General features: G+C 43.3%; 1 protein-coding gene across 1 annotated transcript in view; it reads left to right on the top strand.

The window, feature by feature from the left end:
- Positions 1 to 14,359, top strand: part of LOC124555507 (cysteine dioxygenase type 1) — a 140,940-nt gene that overhangs the window by 46,663 nt on the left and 79,918 nt on the right. The gene's annotated exons all lie outside the window — the stretch shown is intronic.

Below are 14,359 nucleotides of genomic sequence, written 5' to 3'. Positions count from 1 at the left end.
TTTCCTTGGAGTAAGGTTACTGTAACTCTCATGTTTGGCTCTTCATTGTGGCGTAATATGTGGTCTGTTAACGCCATAGTGTGATAAAACGAAAATGTGCACTTGAAATTAAGTGAACAGTTAAAACTAGACAACAGTGTGGAATGAAACTCTTTGTTTCAAATAAGTTGTCTGCCTCTGTGGCGAAGAACAGTTTATTTCAATAGATTACTAAAAACCAAATGTCTTCAGCAAACTGACAAATACAAACTCTGTGTTCTGTAAAACGATTAATTCTTTGCCTGCTAATAACATGGATATAAAATAAGATCACAAAACTTAAAGTAATAACGTATTATTTTAGACTTCCGCGATTATGTGAATGAATTTTAATTCACTTGACAGTTCACCACTCAGAGAAATCCCTTTCGCTTTCATTTGACGTGAGACCTGTACATGAAGAGACAACTCAGACAGCTCTGCGCTTGCGCTAATCTGGCAGGTTGGGAGCGCCGGAAAAATTTTTACGGCTGCAGTCGGGCTGCTTGCTACTCCCTGTTGAAACAGCTAACAGCCACACACCAAGCAGCCGGAAGCGCGAAAAGGCGCTGTTCAAACGCGCCTTCAGCTTTGTGCATGCGCGTGATCCCGCTGGCGACTGCTCAAACGAACCTATAATAAACAATTGCCTGTTGCATCGACGCTGGAGTCACTACATTCAAAAACGATACGCAGTCATATGTCACGTTTCCACGGTAGAGTTTACTAGTGGTTACGATCATGACTAAATGTCGAATAGGGAGCATTTCTCTTAAACGAGTTTGGAGACATACATTTAACGTGCGGTGAAGCAAAATGCATTGCCCGGAAAGTCAAACGGATAATAGGGAATAGTTTCACAACAGGCGTCATCTCAACTGGAAGAAATTGGCTATCGTGGATACAAACACACAAGATACTGGAACGTTGCAGACGCTGTTAGCTGGCTAGTATCTGGTGAATGAGATTGTCTCACTGTAGAATTTGAGACTGTGTTGCATCGCGAGCGAGAAGGTTTGTTATTAAACACCCGCCACCTTTCTCATGAAACGCAGACATTGAATAATATAGTGAGGAGATCACTAGTGGAACTTTAATTACATTCGTGTCGTAAACAGCATCTGTAAACAGACTGCCAGACAAAAAAAGGTGTAGCACCCAGAAGGGGAGGAGGAAACGCAATGAAACTTCAATGGTTGAGAGACCTCTTCCCAGCTTGCCACCATACTCAGCGTCGATGGTCATCCGAGGTTGTACAGACCCACGGTCCATCGCTGACCACAATGCGGTGCCATTTATCAGATGCTTCCCGGTCACACCACCACTGAAAAAACCCCGTTTCTGTTGTGGTGTTAAAGACAGCCTACGCGTTCGACGGTAATTCCTTTGCCAGGTTGCTGCTAGTCTCCTTCGATTGGAGCTGCATGACTCAGAATGTTGAAGGGAGTGTATTCAACGTTTTCGTGCGGCAAGCGCAGATATGAAAGGGTTACGATGTGCTTGGTGGGAAGTATGTCGATCACCCCTTATGGTGGTCAGACGTGGTCGGCGGAAACTTTGACGACGAGTATGCCGGCACCTGCAATCCAACATCACGCCATTGTCACATGTGAATACCTCACAAATCTGGATAAAGTACGATTCCACCAGCTAGCCAAATGGAGAACCACATTGAGCCCATTTAAAACTTTGTCAAGTGGCGATAACAGCGTCTCAGATTAGTATGTGGCATATTCCTGTCCTTCATAGTGGTCGCTCAATATTTGATACAGTTCACTCCCCTTACATACATACTAGGCCTGGCCACAACACTAAACAAGAACAAAACTGATGCCCTCTGGTGGCCATTCCACCCCCCACAGATAATTGCAATTCTGATCTTTTACACATCCGCCGATGATGGATACGTTTACAAAGTCACATTGACATTCGACCATGTCTTCTTGGTGCTTCACTTTTTTGTCAGGCAGTGTAATTCTGAATCCAGTCTTCAGTTTCGTCACTTTAAATCACGATCACAGCAGTGAGGATAGTTTTTAGTTTAAGTCTTTCATTTTGCAACGGAATTTGCTCTGTTTTGAATCTTCCTGGCATATTAAAATGTATGCAACACCAACCAGGAATCTTGATTTTCACAGACTCTGGTCTAAGGTAGAAACAATCTCCCAGTCTGTGGTTAAGGCACTTCTCCGTAATAAACTTTATTTCAGTAATGCTAGTCCAACAAGGTATGCAGGACAGATTCTGTGATGTGGGAGAGATCCTGACAGAAGTGAAGCTGAGGGCCGGCCGCGAATTTTGCCTAGATGATTCAGTCAGTGAGAGCGTTGCCCGTGAAGGGCACAAAGTTTTAATCTACCATAAGGCTTCAAAATATCACAGGCTCCGTTGCAGGATGGAAGATTCATTCTCTAAAAATCCATTTATGGTTGTTCTTGGCACATCCCAATGCTGACTCACACGATGACACTCGTAATGGTTTGCTGACTTCAGTAAGCGGCTATGTTCATTCAAGATACATACAATTCAATACAAGGGACTGAGGACCCTTAACCATGTACTTATTTGAGAATTTACATCTAATAATTAGTTGAGGGGAGCTAAATTACAGTATGATTATGTGTGTAAATGTTATCTGGAACTGAGCTACTTACAATAAGTGAAAAACCTGTCAGCTATTGACGACAGATGTGTGGGGAACTGTCAACCAAAGGCGTAAAACATTCAGTGGTAATGAAATACCGAAGGTCAGACAGGCCGAGGCTGTGCGAAAATATTAACAATCATCTTGTGTAAGAACGGCACCCCATACCCACAGGAAAAAGGCCTTCATAAAATTCACTGGCGAAAGTGTCAACTAGTACTCTAAGTTAGAGACAGAGTCAGGCGCCGTGATCAGTAAGAATTTTGAAGATGGTTAGGAAGAACTCGTCTCTTTATCAGGACCATCGCGATGCAAATAAATGATAGTTAAAAACCTTATCACAATCAGCTGATTTCCGACTGCGAAAAACAATAGCTTCACGTGGCTTGTAGGACAAAGTACTCATTATACACTGAAGAGCCGAAGAAACTGGTACACCTGCCTAATATCGTGTAGGGCTCCCGCGAGCACACAGAAGTTACGCAACACGACGTGGCATGGACTCGACCAATGTATGAAGTAGTGCTGGAGGTAATTGACACCACGAACCCTGCAGAGCTGTCCTTAAATCCACAAAAGTACGAAGCGGTGGAAATCTCTTCTGAACAGTACGTTGTAACGCATCCCAGATATGCTCAATAATGTTCCTGTCTGGAAAATTGGTGGCAACAGAAGTGTTGAAACTCAGAAGAGTGTTCTTGGCGCAACTTTGTAGCAATTCTAGACGTGTGGGGTGTCGCATTGTCCTGCTGGAATTTCCCAAGTCAGTCGGAATGCACAAAGGACATGAATGGATGACAGGTAATCAGAGAGGATGCTTACGTACGTGTCACCTGTCAAAGTCGTATCTAGACGTACCAGGGGTCCCATATCACTCCAACTGCACACGCCCCACACCATTACAGAGCCTCCACCAGCTTGAACAGACCCCTGCTGACATGCAGGGCCCATGGATTCATGAGGTTGTCTCCATACCCGTACACGTCCATCCGCTAGATACAATTTGAAACGAAACTCGTCCGAACAGACAACATGTTTCGTCATCAACAGTCCAATGTCGGTGTTGACGGACCGAGGTGAGGCCTAAAGCTTTGTCTCGTGCAGTCATCAAGAGTACACGGGTCGGCCTTCGGCTCCTAATTACCATATCCATGATGTTTCGTTGAATGGTTCGCACGCTGACACTTGTTGATGGCCCAGTATGGAAATCTGCAGCAATGTGCGGAAGGGCTGTACTTCTGTCACGTTGAACGATTCTCTTCAGTCGTCGTTGGTCCCGTTCTCGCAGGATCTTTTTCCGGCTGCAGCGATGTTGGAGATTTGATGTTTTACCAGATTCCTGATATTCACGGTACACTCGTGAAATGGCCGTACGGGAAAATCCACACTGCATCGCTACAGTGTAGACGCTGTGCCCATCGCTCGTGCGCCATCTATAACACCACGTTCAAACTCACTTAAATATTGATAACCTACCATTGTAGCAGCAATAACCGATGTAACAACTGCGCCAGACACTTGTTGTCTTATACAGGGTGTTACAAAAAGGTACGGCCAAACTTTCAGGAAACATTCCTCCCACACAAAGGAAGAAAATATGTTATGTGGACATAAGTCCGGAAACGCTTACTTTCCATGTTAGAGCTCATTTCATTACTTCTCTTTGAATCACATTAATCATGGAATGGAAACTCACAGCAACAGAACGTACCAGCGTGACTTCAAACACTTTGTTACAGGAAATGTTCAAAATGTCCTCCGATAGCGAGGATACATGCATCCACTCTCCGTCGCATGGAATCCCTGATGCGCTGATGCAGCCCTGGAGAATGGCGTATTGTATCACAGCCGTCCACAATACGAGCACGAAGAGACTCTACATTTGGTACCGGGGTTGCGTAGACAAGAGCTTTCAAATGCCCCCATAAATGAAAGTCAAGAGGGTTGAGGTCAGGAGAGCGTGGAGGCCATGGAATTGGTCCGCCTCTACCAATCAATCGGTCACCGAATCTGTTGTTGAGAAGCGTACGAACCGTTCGACTGAAATGTGCAGGAGCTCCATCGTGCATGAACCACATGTTGTGTCCTACCTGTAAAGGCACATGTTCCAGCAGCACAGGTAAAGTATCCCGTATGAAATTATGATAACGTGCTCCACTGAGCGTAGGTGGAAGAACATGGGGCCCAATCAAGACATCACCAACAATGCCTGCCCAAACGTTCACAGAAAATCTGTGTTGATGACGTGATTGCACAACTGCGTGCGGATTCTCGTCAGCCCACACATGTTGATTGTGAGAATTTACAATTTGATCACGTTGGAATGAAGCCTCATCCGTAAAGAGAACATTTGCACTGAAATGAGGAATTGACACATTGTTGGATGAACCATTCGCAGAAGTGTACCCATGGAGGCCAATCAGCTGCTGATAGTGCCTGCACACGCTGTACATGGTACGGAAACAACTGGTTCTCCCGTAGCACTCTCCATACAGTGACGTGGTCAACGTTACCTTGTACAGCAGCAACTTCTCTGACGCTCACATTAGGGTTATTGTCAACTGCACGAAGAATTGCATCGTCGATTGCAGGTGTCCTCGTCGTTCTAGGTCTTCCCCAGTCGCGAGTCATAGGCTGGAATGTTTCGTGCTCCCTAAGACGCCGATCAATTGCTTCGAACGTCTTCCTGTCGGGACACCGTTCTGGAAATCTGATACAAACGTACCGCGCCACGGCTATTGCCCCACGTAATCCATACATCAAATGGGCATTTGCCAACTCCACATTTGTAAACATTGCACTGACTGCAAAACCACGTTCGTGATGAACACTAACCTGTTGATGCTACGTACTGATGTGCTTGATGCTAGTACTGTAGAGCAATGAGTCGCATGTCAACATAAGCACCGAAGTCAACATTACCTTCCTTGAATTGGGCCAACTGGCGGTGAATCGAGAAAGTACAGTACATACTGACGAAACTAAAATGAGCTCTAACATGGAAATTAAGCGTTTCCGGAAACATGTCCACATAACATCTTTTCTTTATTTGTGTGTGAGGAATGTTTTCTGAAAGTTTTGCCGTATCTTTTTGTAACACCCTGTATAGGCGTGGACGACAGCAACGTCCTATTCTGCCTGTTTACATACTCCGTATTTGGATACGCATGGCTATACCTGTTTCAGTGTAGGTTGGACAAAACGAGACTTACTTTTTGGATTATGTGCAAACGGCAAAGACTTAATACGTCAGTATCGTTTCATATCCGCAACGTAAACAACGGATACAGAATTTTCCTATCCCACGTAAAATAATAATGTGTGAAGTGAAACCAGTTTCAGTTCAAAAGATTTGGATTGTTTGGGGGAAGAGACCATGCAGCGAGGTCATCGGCCTCATCGGATTAGGGAAGGACGGGGAAGGAAGTCGGTCGTGCCCTTTCAAAGGAACCATCCCAGCATTTGCCTGGAGTGATTTGGGGAAATCACGGAAAACCTAAACCAGGATGGCCGGACGCGAGATTGAACCGTAGTCCTCCCGAATGCGAGTCCAGTGTGCTAACCACTGCGCCACCTCGCTCGGTTCAGTTCAAAGAGGGCGGGAGCTCTAATTTAGCAGTACATTTATCTCTGTTGAGATTAGAAGACCTTAATAACTTTGTTTCGTGAAGTTTTCAGTCACCACGTTATCACAAGACCAGGGTTTAAGGTGTCACATATAAGAGATGAACTGCATCATTTGCTTCCCCGCGTCAGAAGCGAGGTCATGACTCTTGTTTAATTTCATAATTATAATCATGAAATATCTTTGTGGTTACAGTGGCGGGCGTAGTACTGCTGACATGCAGCCAACCATTCTTGACAAAGTTCTACATGTGCCCAATGAGCAACACTTTGAGCACATACCGCTTGTGACCCACCGCTACCACTCGACTCGCTGGAATATCAATCATAAAGCTCTCTTAATCGAAGTATAACCCTTCTTGTACCATAAAATTTCAGGTGTGCAGCTGCATAAATTCAACTTCTTCGTCTAATATTTCAGCTGAATAGCGTCCAGCCATCTTCAGAGTGAGCCGAGGTGACTGACGCTCCAGCACTTGCTCCGTCCTTTTTACTCAAGGACCGAACCACTGCGCATGCTGAATTTATGCGGATGCACTTCCGAAATTTTATGGAACGGTCTATGCGCAGCGATAAGATGAAGATGCATATAATCCTTCTTATTTGTAAGCACCAGTTTAAGTAATAGTGAGTAGGATTAAGAGGGCTACTCACAGAAAAATAAATTTATTTTGTCCAATATAAGGAACTAATAATTTGTACAGAACAAGCGCTAACCGAAGAAGGCATCTAAACGACTGGTATTAATAAGTAAAAATTTAAAAGCTAGCTAAGTGCGTAAGCGTCAGACTGCAGAAGTGTGGGACTCAGTTCTCAACCGATCCTAGGACTGTTTGTGCCATTCACCGTATCTTTGACATCTGACAATGATGTGTTAAAATGAAATATTACAATGAAATGAACACCCTTAGCTGCTTACACGGAAAATGTGTGCCCCGACCGGGACTCGAACCCGGGATCTCCTGCTCACATGGCAGACGCTCTATCCATTTTTTTAAAATCTCATTTTGTTCGTTTTCGTTCGTTGTATCTGCTCGGGGAGGACTTCGCAAGACACCCATTTCAGTTCGTCGTTGTTCCATTAACTCAGTTTTTTTATTACAGAGGGCAGCTAACCCTCTGACCGAACACGCTGAGTTACCGTGCCGGCTTACTCGGTGGCTCAGATCGATAGAGCGTAGTCGGGGCACACATTTTCGTCTGTCCCCGTTGACGTATGTCAACGCCTGTAAGCAGCTAAGGGTGTTCATTCATTGTAATTTCATTCTAACGAGCTGCATGGTCACCGATGGTATCTGTTCTTTCGGACATGTCCGAAAGAACAGATACCATCTTAGTATATATAAAATGAAAAATGTCAAGTTATAGATTGGTTCGTGCTCTACCTAAAACTCTAGTCCCTCTCATAAATGGCTCGATAAGTCAGCTCAACGGGCCGGCCGGAGTGGCCGTGCGGTTCTAGGCGCTACAGTCTGGAACCGAGTGACTGCTACGGTCGCAGGTTCGAATCCTACCTCGGGCATGGATGTGTGTGATGTCCTTAGGTTATTTAGGTTTAATTAGTTCTACGTTATAGGCGACTGATGACGTCAGAAGTTAAGTCGCATAGTGCTCAGAGCCATTTGAACCATTTTGAACCAGCTCAACGACCAGAAGAAGGCAGGGACATACCACCTCCAACAGAACCACGCCTACTACTTCTCTGCAGTGTTCTAACTTCGGGTTGACGATACCTTTACCTCACTGTGCTCGTAGCAGTAGACTACTCTTTCAGTTTGTCAACTACAGCTGTTACGGGCTGAGAGTTTCATGTTCAGTATGTGCTTCCTACAATTTCCTCAGCATGACGTACTGAATCATTCACTTGAAGACCTTAATTAGTGCCCAGTACATACAGGATGTCCCAGGAGGAATAGTCAGCATTCAGGGATATGACAGGAGCGGTCATTTGAAGGAAAAAGAATCTAGTAAACATTAGCTCTAAAATGCAGTTGTTAGAGCTATGTGTATTTGTTCCGTGAAACAAATCTCTTCTACTGCAAGCTCATTACTTTCCATATATTGAGATGTCGTCGAATGGACGAAAACCAGATAAAAATGTCCAACATACATGGCTTCTAAAGTGCGTATCTTAAGACCTATAAGCACTTGTTCAGTGGCGATGATGAGAAGGTGTTCATAGCTCTTAAAGGTATGCACTTTAGAAACCATGTATGTTGGACATTTTTCTCTTGTTTTCGTCCATTCGACATCTCAACATATGGAAAGCAATGAGCTTGCAGTAGAAGAGATTTGCTTCGCAGTATCGAAGATGAAGCAATGCTCATAGCTCTTAAGACACGCATTTTAGAGAGAATGTTTATTAGATTTTTTTTTACTTCTAATGATCCTGTTATATCCCTGGATATTGTACATTATTACTGGGACACCCTCGATACAGTGTTTCTACCTTGTGGTTCTTTTTTTCTTTTCCCACCACCGTAATTCCATCAAATTAAGCAAGATCGCTGGTGTTTTAATTTGCAGTTCAGACAATTTTATTATCAGATGTTCATTTCTGTGCAAGCCGATGCTAGTCTGCGGAGTTGCACATCGCCTGATCTGATAACCAGTGATGAGTTACTGAATTTAATAGCAGAGCAAAAGAGTGTTATGGCAAAACTTAATTGAAGGTAGAGATAATTTGATGGGACACATACTGAGGCATCACAGAATAGTAAGTTTGGTAATGAAGGGAAGTCTAGAGGGCAAACACCTAGGTTTCAATACAGTCAACAGATCTAGTCGGAAGTAGGCTGCAATAGCTGCGCAGATATTAAAAGACTTGCTGAAGATAGACTAGCATGGATAGCTGTGTCAAACTAGTCTTGAGACGTGACTACAACAGCAACATTCCGCAGTTACGTACGGGCTACCGTTATCTACTCAGCGCCGTAAGGTTAACGTCTGCTAGACACGCTGTTCAGCCTACTACAAGGCAGCCACCTGGGCGAGGGACGGCAACGTAATGACAGGAGATTCCAGCCATCGTAACTGCCTGTTGACTGTGCTTAGGAACTAGCGAGAACCAGTCACAACGCAGAATTCAAGCAAACTATGTTATTCCTGCGTGCTAAAAGGTTTGTGTGACACCAAGTGGATGAATCGCAACTTTTCTTAGACACTGCGGCTATGTTCCCGGTTTCAGAGGTATCCCTTCAGTCCACTATTACTAAATCTCCCGTTGTGTATGGGTGACGAATTATTCTGACAGAAAGTCAACAAGATGTGTACTGCTAAAAAGCGTTGCGATTTCGTGGAAAAGAGAGAAGATTATTCGTCCAACAGTTCATCAGAAACTTAATTTTATCTGCAGCTTACCGCTGACGCGTCGATTATGTTCATTACAGTTAGAAATTTTAGGTTAAATACAATTGCAATACGTCGCGAATTTCCCACTGCTTCAAAGTTGATTCCACATTTGAAGGGAAGCATGTGTTTCTGATAGTTATTAGTGCATTCTTAATACCGCTTCAGTATAGCAGAAAAGAGGACAAAGCCGCCTGCACCCCTCAGGCTGGTTAGAATACCGCGTGCCGGCCGCTGTGACCGAGTGGTTTTAGGCGCTTCAGTCTGGAACCGCGCAACCCCTACGGTCGCAGGTTCGAATCCTGCCTCGGGCATGGATGGGTGTGATGTCCATAGGTTGGTTAGGTTTAAGTAGTTCTAAGTTCTAGGGGACTGATGACCTCAGATGTTAAGTCCCATAGTGCTCAGAGCCATTTGAACCATTTGAACCACTGTTACTATCTACCAATTCGTTAACAAGAATACTGTCCTTGAAGTCTCCCGCCAAAGTTAAAAGGACTTTCTTCCGCCAAAGGTCAAACGATATTCGCAGTTATCAGATAATTTTATAATCGATGGTCATATCTGCATCACAGAACAGTAAGAGTGGTTTTTTGATAATGAAGTAACTGTTCAGAGATGTCACTAAACCCGCCGAAAGATGTACACAACCATTCATGAGCAGCGCCTATTAGACGGAAGGGGTCCGACAGCCGATCAGTTCCATTCATTCCACCAGGAAGGAGGTACACGGCTTATGTTTCCTATATTTCAACCATGCCTAGACGGTCAGTACTGCGGTTCGATCGCGTCCGCATTGTTACGTTGTGCCAGGGAGGGCTCTCAACAAGGAAAGTGTCCAGGCGTCTCCGAGAGAACCAAAGCGATGTTGGTCGGACATGCAGGAGATACAGAGAGACAGGAACTGTCGATGACATGCCTCACTCAGGCCGCCCAAGTGCTACTACTGCAGTGGATGACCGCTACCTACGGATTATGGCTTGGATGAACCCTGACAGCAACGCCACCGTGTTGTATAATGCTTTCCGTGCAGCCACAGGACGTCGTGTTACGATTCAAGCTGTGCGCAGTAGGCTGCATGATGCGCAACTTCACTCCCGACGTTCATGGCGAGGTCCATCTTTGCAACCTCGACACCATACAACTTGGTACAGACGGGCCCAACAACATGCCGGATGGACCGCTCAGGATTGCATTCACGTTCTCTTCACCGATGAGAGTCGCATATGCCTTCAACCAGACAATCGTCGGAGACGTGTTTGGAGGCAACCCAGTCAGACTGAACGCCTCAGACACTGTCCAGTGAGTGCAGCAAGGTGGAGCTTCTCTGCTGTTTTGGGGTGGCATTATGTGGGGCCGACGCACAACGCTGGTGGTCATGGAAGGCGCCGTAACGGCTTTACGATACGTGAATACCATCCTCCGACCGATAGTGCAACCATATCTGCAGCATATTGGTGAGGCATTCGTCTTCATGGACGACAATGAGCGCCGCCATCGTGCACATCTTGTGAACTTCCTTCAAGATTAACGACATCGCTCGACGAGAGTGGCCAGCATCTTCTCCAGACATGAACCCTATCGAACATGCCTGGAATAGATTGAAAAGAGCTGCTTATGAACAATGTGGCCCAGCAACCACTCTGAGGGATCTACGCCGAATCGCCGTTGAGGAGTGGGACCATCTGGACCAACAGTGCCTTGATGAACTTGTGGATAGTATGCCACGACGAATACAGGCATGCATTAATCCAAGAGGACGTGCTACTGGGTATTAGAGGTATCGGTGTGTGCAGCAGTCTGGACCACCACCTCTGAAGGTCTCGCTGTATGGTGGTACAGTATTCAAAAATGGCTCTGAGCACTATGGGACTCAAATGCTGAGGTCATTAGTCCCCTAGAACTTAGAACTAGTTAAACCTAACTAACCTAAGGACATCACAAACATCCATGCCCGAGGCAGGATTCGAACCTGCGACCGTAGCGGTCTTGCGGTTCCAGACTGCAGCGCCTTTAACCGCACGGCCACTTCGGCCGGCGGTACAGTATTCAATGTGTGGTTTTCATGAGCAATAAAAATGGCAGAAATGACGTTTAAGTTGATCTCTATTCTAATTTTCTGTACAGGAGATGCAAAACTTTTTTTGAAGTGTGTAGTTGTTACAGATAAATCTACATTATTTTATTTTTGTCGTTTACAGGTATGGAACTGACTACATACTTCTGTTTAACAATCTCCACACCTATACCCTGCACGTTACTGTAAGTACATGGCAGAGGGCCCATCTATTCAGTACTCTATGGTATAGGATTTATCAACAAGAAAACATCAATCACTCTTTCAAATCTGGTCAAATCGTCAAACAGTTTTATATTTCTCTGTACGGTCAGTCCTTTGTGTGCCGAAGTTCGGTGAATTATAAGACAGTTCACATGATTCTCCCTTGTACTATTGCATTTGTAAATATCAGTCTCAGACTGCAGTAAATAGATAAAAACATATTTCATATCATTAATGAACGAATATACTGTGAGACTACAGATAATAATTTCAACTCCTTAAAAATATGCCTACTTGATGTACATGATAGATAAGTTACGAATTTATAGGCCCTCTAAATGGGCAACTATTCTTATGCAGAAGTAGAGGAAGCTAAATTTTTTAGCAAGCCGACGAAATGATAATTACAATTAACGGTTTCATCATTACTTGCGCCACAAATATAGAATTTTCTTCGTAATTTGCTATTTATTTTTTCTGCATATTTATGGTAGCACAAACCTACATGAGATGCTGTATTTCAATATTTGAACGAGACCATTTATGCAAGATGAGTTAACAATTGTCACTGAAGACAGTATATTATTTTCTGCGTTGACACTTCTTTACTCAGCTTAACAGAAATTCTTATAAGGTTTGCAGAAAGCACTGCTAATTCTACCTTTTAATTAAATAAATTGATTGGTATATCTCATAGAGCACGTTTATAAAACAAAGACGATTCTGTCAGTACCCTTTTTTCTGTTTTCCTTTTCCTTTAAGGAATTTAGTCATGAAAGATGTACTAAACAACGTATAACGAAATGGGGAAAGTGAACAGAAAAATTCAAGTGAAATTCAGAATTATTAGTGAATAAGAGACGTGTTGAAAAGTCACAGGGTCTGAAAGATTTCACTTGGCTCACTTTTGACGAGCAATTAATCATCAAAGCGAGAATATTAACTGATGATTCACGGTAATATGCATTTATTCTGGTGATAAGTGAAGTTGTGAAAGGGATTACGAAACACATGGAATATAATTTTCCTTGGCCTTCGGGAAGAAGTGATTACAGTGGTTTTAAAGTTTATTCGATACTTGTATTACAAGATAAAATAGCAGTAGGTCGCGTCATAGTTTATTTTTTTTACTAATCATCTGTTTAGTTATCGTTCTCCATTATATTTACGTTCATATTCCTGTTACGATCTCTCTGTGCAGTGAGCAAAAATTATGTTCTTTTTATATTCACAGACTTTCACGAACCAGTAGTAGAGGTTATACTTACTCATTGACTAACACTGAAAATTGAAACTGAATTTTCATTTCCAGTTTCCAGAATTTGGCGTAAGAACAAATTACATTAAAACTGGGGGCTGATTTGTGATAATCGCACCAAAACTATTTAGATCCAATTTTTGCTTTAATTTTTGTTCGTCGGCTAGACAGTCTGTGTCGTTGAGCTTCAAATTAAACCCACACAACAATGTTATTCAGGTTTTCCTTCGAGGCATCGAGAGCAATTTGGAAAAGCACAAGTTCCACTGTATTACTTCTAGAGACCATATCTAATACAGTTACTTTTATCTTCTGTTTGAACATCGCAAGTGGTTCTGATTTCGTACTTATGCTCAAAAGATCCTTTTCTATAATCATTCCTGTTTCTCGAAAATTACAATCAACTTTCATCATGCTTATTCAAAACTGTCTTAACGAGAGTCTTTTCTCGAAGTAAACGAAAAATTGATTAAAATACGCGCCTGCACTAATCGCAGAGCCTTCCTACAGCCGCTTATCTGTCACGGAGTTGCACGATGCGTGAACGGAATTTTCCGTTGGAAACGTCCTTACTTCTTGTCTAACACTCGAGAACCATGTTCTTTAACTCGTAACATCAGGGATTGTACTTTGGTGGGAAGGCTTCCGTGGTGCTGGACGTCAATAAATATGCATAGCATTATCAACCCTGATAATCACTTTTGATTGAATTACGACATTATACACGAAGTGTAGAGTAAAGAGGAAAACATTACATTAGCTTATTTATACCAGAAATAAACAGTAAATTCGTTGAGGAACATATTGATGTCAGAGTACAAGAAAATTTGTTGTAATTTAAATTCCTGGAATATGAATTAACTACAAGCTAAAGTAACATGTCTTCGCATACGTAAAAAGAACAGATAAAACTGTAGACGTGTTGTCACCATCACAAAAAAGGAATAGAAAAAATGGATCTAAAAATGCACCTAGAGCAATCTGTTTATTTCTAAATTCATATGCTTATTTATACATAGGCGCCATCGCTTTCCAAACTGATAGACCAACCTATAGCTAGCGAGCTTTGTCATTCTCCTCACGCGATGCTGAACAGAGCGTGTAAAGAAAGGAATTGATGACATAGGACTGTGATGAGAAGTTATTCGAGTCAACAGACCATTAGGGACTCAGGCTTTCACTGCGG

This window comes from Schistocerca americana, chromosome X (genome assembly GCF_021461395.2).
Source record: "Schistocerca americana isolate TAMUIC-IGC-003095 chromosome X, iqSchAmer2.1, whole genome shotgun sequence".
Taxonomy (NCBI): Eukaryota; Metazoa; Arthropoda; class Insecta; order Orthoptera; family Acrididae; genus Schistocerca; species Schistocerca americana.
Note: the sequence above shows the minus strand (reverse complement) of the source record. Positions and strands in the feature narration are given on the sequence as shown.